The sequence below is a fragment of the Pinus tabuliformis genome, chromosome X, assembly GCF_031772625.1.
Source record: "Pinus tabuliformis cultivar Carrire ecotype Pingquan chromosome X, CPIR1, whole genome shotgun sequence".
Classification (NCBI taxonomy): domain Eukaryota; kingdom Viridiplantae; phylum Streptophyta; class Pinopsida; order Pinales; family Pinaceae; genus Pinus; species Pinus tabuliformis.
Window position 1 is genome coordinate 123,880,461 of NC_142308.1, and position 7,026 is coordinate 123,887,486.

At 31.8% G+C, this 7,026-nt stretch overlaps 1 pseudogene; it reads left to right on the top strand.

Annotated features, from left to right (window-relative positions):
* The first annotated feature begins 6,445 nt into the window (after positions 1-6,445).
* On the top strand, positions 6,446-7,026 carry LOC149138742 (uncharacterized; annotated as a pseudogene).

Sequence of the window (7,026 nt, forward strand, 5' to 3'; positions counted from 1 at the left end):
TCACGATCATAAAGATAAGGACTTCCTAAGACAACTCCACATATGTCTATTGGAACCACATCTAATTCCACTTCATCAATGTAATTAGTTGTAATGGCAAATCTTTATCGACACTGTTTGGTGACTTTTATCTAAGTTGATTTATTTAGCCATCCTAATGGGTAAGGTCTTGGATGATTCTGTGTTTCCAAGCCCAAGCTTTTAACTAAATATTCAGATATTAGATTGGCTTGTGATCCACTGTCAAACATTGTATTGATCTTTGTATGCTTAGAAGTTATCCTTATGTTAAACAATTCAACTCTTTTATCCTCATTTGAAGGATTTATGTTTGATGAAGATGGAATAGTATTTGAACTTGAACCAGTGTCATAAGTTTTACCTGTCGTAACCATAGCAGTCATCCTCCTTTCATCACCTAAATCTAAACCTAGATCTTGCTGGACTACCGCAATTGCCTTCTTTTCATCCTTCTCCTTAAGGAAATTTTTGGGCTTAAGTTCTGGATGAAGTTTCCAACACTTAGATTCATCATGACCAATTCTCTAGCAATGAGAACAAGTAGGTCTTTCCTTTTGAGCTATCACTGACTTCTTTCTCTTCGAATTGTTCTTCCCCTTACTGTCATTGGAATCAATTTCCAACTCTTTGGGTGATTGCGATAAAAACTTGAATGGTTTACCACCCGATTCAATATGTATGGCCTGAATACACACTTCATCAAAATCATCAGGATTAAACATCAATAATGTATGTTGCAAATATGAATGTAAACTATCGATGTATTTAATAAAGTTTCACGTGTATCCAATGAAATATCAAGTGGCAATGCTTTCTTTCTGAACTCCTAAGTAAACTCCTAAACACTCTACCCTTTACCTTGCCTCAGATGCTGCCAATCAATAACAACTTGCTGCATGTATCCTAAAGGATAGAATTGTTTCCTAAGAGCTTTTAAAAACTTAGACCATGAAGAGATGACTTTTCCTTTACGCTTTACATCTATCTGAGTTTTACTTTCCCACCAGATTAAATTTGTTCCCCCCATTCTAAGTGTAGCTAACTGAATTTTCGTTTTATTGTCAGAAGTGTTCTGAATACGACAATACACTTCTACGTGCAGGGAAATTATTAAAGAGTTTAGACTTCTGTGATCCATACTTGACTGTGAGAATAATTTCGGCAAAATCACATAGAGAATCATTTGTCGACGCATTTCGAACCAACTAGTGTGGTTCATCGTCAGGACAAGTTGAGGAACAAATCTGAGCGATCAGTTAAATAGGGAATGCAGGTCCTTCAACGGCTATATTTGACCGGGCAACGGTTAAAAAGACTCCTAACGACTAGATTAGACCAGGGCTTAGGTGGAAAGGGTCAAGGTTTGTTAAATAAATTATTCAAATAATATTATATTTTCTAATCTTATGGTAAATCCTATTTAAAGAGACCATAGTTTAATTTTATAATATTATTCCAATTATTAACTTCTCAAATAAATATTATTAATCTAATAATAGACTAGGGTAATATTTATTTATTTACTTCTTCTTTTTTGTTTAGTCTTCAAATTAATATTATCAATAGTAATGTTATTATATTAACTTCAAATTTATATTAAATTAATATTATTAATAGAAATATTATTATATTAACTTCAAATTAATATTATTAATAGTAATATTATTATATTAACTTAAAATTAATATTATTAATAATAATATTAGCCTAGGGTAAATTTACTAATAATGTGGGTAATTTAATTAAAGGAATAGTATTACTATTGTTACTATTTTAATTGTCGTTTGATGATACTCATTATATTTAAAGAGACTCAACTGATATCATTATTACTTTAATTCTCTGGTAAAATTTCACTATTATTAAATAATAGTAATATTATACTTAACACTAATAATACTGGTCTAATGTTATTAAAAGAATGATATTATTATTACTAAACTATTATTACCATATGAAAATAGTGGACCAAGTAAAAAATAATAAAAAAGAAGAGATAGGAATAGATGAACATAAACTAGCATTTGCACCACATGTTGCAAAGGAAACACCGTAAGGCAATGACATAAAAAACAATAACATAGAAAAAAGAAGTAAAAAATTTATCCACTTTTGTTTCTTTACTGGTGTTTCTTTTTTATCATATGTTATGTTTCACAGAGATTCCAACCAAGATATGTTCAAAGTGAAGGTCATGCACCACACTCCACTCTAAAGGATTTATGAAAATTCTCTTCACTAATATTTTGGAACCTTTATAAGTAAATGATTTAAATCAAACATTTCATAAGAAAGTAATCTCATGTCACCTTAATTCACAATACAATGGATAATAATTTTTGTTCATTAGAAATTGGTCTAATTTTATGAGGAAAGCTTAATAGAAAGACTTTAGTAGTAAGGGGAACCTTCATAAACTACCTCATCATTTGTTATATGATGTTGTTAATTTAGTTACTTGTTGCTTCTTATCCTTATTTCACTCGTGTAAAATGTCCAAACTATAAAAGAATGGTATTATTTGTTGTTTCGTTGGACCATTGTATTTATCTAACTCAATCATTTCCATAGCATCAACTAGGTTCCGATCATTCTCTTTCCATAGTGACTCAATGTCTTCAAATGCATTTCATAAATTTGGTTTAATAAATGTTGGTGGAAAACCAATATATTTCACTTTGTAGAAAGGAGTGTACATTGGTTGGAACAAAATTGTATTGTTGTTACCATGTGATGATGTCCGCATTCTAATTGTTGTTTGACCATGATGATATTGCCATCATAATCCTTTTTCGTGAGAATATCATTTAAGAAGTCAATGATAAGTGGCACAACTAGTTCCTCACAATTATGAAATTCCTCATTCTAATTGTTATTTGACCATGATGATATTGGCATCATAATCCTTGTTCGTGAGAATATCATTTAAGAAGTCAATGATAAGTAGCACAATTACAATTGGTTCCTCACAATTGTGAAAGTAAAGGGAAAAATCATTCACATTATGTTTGAAAACGTTATACTTAGATTCTTGATTCATGAAATTTTGTATCCTCTCCTTTTGTTGTTTTATTTTGTGTCATCTCAAAAAAAGTTTCTCCAATAACCTATATTATTTATATCTTAGCAGTGGCATTTCCTTTAGGTTTTCTTGCTAGACATTAAGCACAACTAAGTTTGTAGTTTCAATTGCAAATTTCATGCCTCCATTCCATCTCTTTTATAGAAGGCAAAGATCCCTAAAAACTATAGATGAATCCTCATCATGAAAGCTAGGAGGTAGCTCATTAATCATCTATTCATCCAGGGTGTCATCTCCATGTTGTTAGTAGCTTCACTAATGATGCCTAAGCCTCATGGTAATACATTAATACTTTACATGGGAAACATGTGGGTTCTTTTGTTTAAGGGTGATGTATATTGGCCTTGAATGATACTATATTGAGCCTACATGATGGTGCAAAATTTAGTATGCTAGAAATCAATAGAGAACATTTAGAACCAATCTACCTCCTATTTGTATGTATATATAAATCCATATATGTTTGTTCCTCTCATGATCTGGGTGAGGGAAGCCAGAGAGGAAAACATGAGATCATGGCCAGGGGATTTTCATAGGAAAAACAATATCCACTATGTAAACTCTTTCTTCCTGGAATCTAGGAGAAAGTTTGGATATAGATAATTACGGAGGTCCAATTAAAATTAGAGTTGGTTAAAATTGTTTGTGTTGGATGATGCAACTCATTCCCAAGACTTAGATGATAGCTAAGTTTTCCTCTTAAACCATCTTAAACTCTTTGTCAAAGAAAATAATCTAGAAACCTACACACCTACATCATAAAGTGTTCTTTCTAATAGTCACTAAACTTGTAGTGAGCAAAACTCCAGTGTATACCATTAAGGAGTCTATTCAAGACTTTACAACAATCAACTATACTGAGAGGGAGCCATCATAATGACATACCATCCCACCATCATATTTCCCATATAATGGGAATTGATGTTGATTGGAAAGATGTGGAAATTAACCCCAACATAATTTCAAATGACATAAAGCTCAAAACATATAGGTGATAACTGATACTGAGAGGGAGCCATCATAACGACATACCATCCCACCATCATATTTCCCATATAATGGGAATTGATGTTGATTGGAAAGATGTGGAAATTAACCCCAACATAATTTCAAATGACATAAAGCTCAAAATATATAGGTGATAATTGATACGTTTATATTTCCTATTTTTGTTTCACAATCATAACGACATACCATCCCACCATCATATTTCCCATATAATGGGAATTGATGTTGATTGGAAAGATGTGGAAATTAACCCCAACATAATTTCAAATGACATAAAAGCTCAAAACATATAGGTGATAACTGATACGTTTATATTTCCTATTTTTGTTTCACTTGTATCCGCGTTAGCCATGTGTCGTCTCTCATTGTCCCTCATTTTTTTCTCCTCCCTATTTTTGTTTCACTTGTATCCGTGTCAGCCATGTCTCGTATCTCATTGTCTCATTTTTTTCTCCTTCGCGTCATTTGTTTTTACTGCAGGATTTATAAAGTGCAAAAATAACATGTATCTTACTAAGAATATTCTAGAATATTCTATGTGAGTTATATCCCTACCTTCTACCACCTAATAATAATTGATAATTAAATTAGCACAACCATATAAATTAATAAACATCAAAACACTTACTTTATATTACATTTTACATTGCTAAAATTAAAATAAATCATAGAAACTAACTAAATTATAGTCACTAAACTTGTAGTGAGCAAAACTTCAGTGTATACCATTAAGGAGTCTATTCAAGACTTTACAACAATCAACTATACTGAGAGTCTATTCAAGACTTTACAACAATCAACTATACTGAGAGGGAGCCATCATGACGACATACCATCCCACCATCATATTTCCCATATAATGGGAATTGATGTTGATTGGAAAGACGTGGAAATTAACCCCAACATAATTTCAAATGACATAAAGCTCAAAACATATAGGTGATAACTGATACTAAGAGGGAGCCATCATAATGACATACCATCCCACCATCATATTTCCCATATAATGGGAATTGATGTTGATTGGAAAGATGTGGAAATTAACCCCAACATAATTTCAAATGACATAAAGCTCAAAACATATAGGTGATGACTGATACATTTATATTTCCTATTTTTGTTTCACAATCATAACGACATACCATCCCACCATCATATTTCCCATATAATGGGAATTGATGTTGATTGGAAAGATGTGGAAATTAACCCCAACATAATTTCAAATGACATAAAAGCTCAAAACATATAGGTGATAACTGATACGTTTATATTTCCTATTTTTGTTTCACTTGTATCCGCGTTAGCCATGTCTCGTCTCTCATTGTCTCTCATTTTTTTCTCCTCCCTATTTTTGTTTCACTTGTATCCGCGTCAGCGATGTCTCGTCTCTCATTGTCTCATTTTTTTTCTCCTTCGCGTCATTTGTGTTTACTGCAGGATTTACAAAGTGCAAAAATAACATGTATCTTACTAAGAATATTCTAGAATATTCTATGTGAGTTATATCCCTACCTTCTACCACCTAATAATAATTGATAATTAGATTAGCACAACCATATAAATTAATAAACATCAAAACACTTACTTTATATTACATTTTACATTGTTAAAATTAAAATAAATCATAGCAACTAACTAAATTATAATTTTATTTTAAATTAATATTAATGATAAAAAAAATAATATATAAGTCGAACATATATACTTAAAAAAGCATGAAACATAATTTTAAACCATAAAAATTTATCTCCACTTTAGCATAAAGATTCTTAATTTATAAATAGATCGTCTTACAATACCATGGCTTATTAATAACGCATGCCCAAATACCATAACCTACTTGATATGACACTTGTCCATATAACATTTTTTTGTAATTAATCAATTTAATTAAAAAGATAAGAAGCACATAACTACTTTGGAAATAAATCTCAACCATTGATTTGTGAATACTACCAATAGTTTATTTATTAATATATATATATATAAAAATTTATATAGTTTATTTATTAATATATATATATATATATAAATTTATAGTGAATTCTATATATATATTAAATATGATTATTTATAAAATTTATTTATTTATTTATAAAATTTGTACTAATTTGGGGTACTCTGAAGTAACCAGAGAAAGAAATTAACGATGGGTCCACTGCTAGAACCTATGAAGTCAAACGCTGGAAGTTTTTTATAAAGTTAAATAATACAGTAACAGTAGATCTGTGTCCACATTTCAGGCCTAATACCGTACACATATGCATTCCAAGTTTAAATTGCGTTCTGAGTTGGGAAACATGTGGAGTATATCGAGTGATCAGAGTAAGCGCATTTTGCAGAGACGGTTAATCTCTCTTGCCCTTGGAGAGCTGAGACCTATTTCTAGTTCTTCGTGCCAGCATTTACAAAGAGAAGATCTGGTCAGCATGGGCAGTGAGATCTCTGAGTCCGGATGGACAATGTATCTGGATCAATCTCTAGATAGTTGGGCACATGACAATGTAACCAGCCAGTTTGATACTGAGCAGCTCCAAAATAAAGAGTTTCAGTATGTAGAGAATGTTGAAGGATACCCAACTTATGATTATCCAGCTTCGAGCATTACAGGCAACGAGGAGGACTCTTCCATGGCTTTGGATGCTTCGTCTCGTCCTCAAAAGCTGCCTCTACCTCTGCATGCGGAGGATATTAAGTTTGAGTAGGACCAACAGGCTGTTGGGTCGTATTCCTTAGTTTCTAAAAGAAAACGAGGTGCTTGTGATAAAAATGAGCATTTATAGTGCATGGCATCTGGTTCCTCCATGAATGTGAATTTCACAAGGAGAAATGTCTGAAAGGTGGGAAAAAAGGAGGATGACTATGAGCTTTCTCTATTTCTCCCGGACACAGCAAGCTCTCCTATCCACAGATAA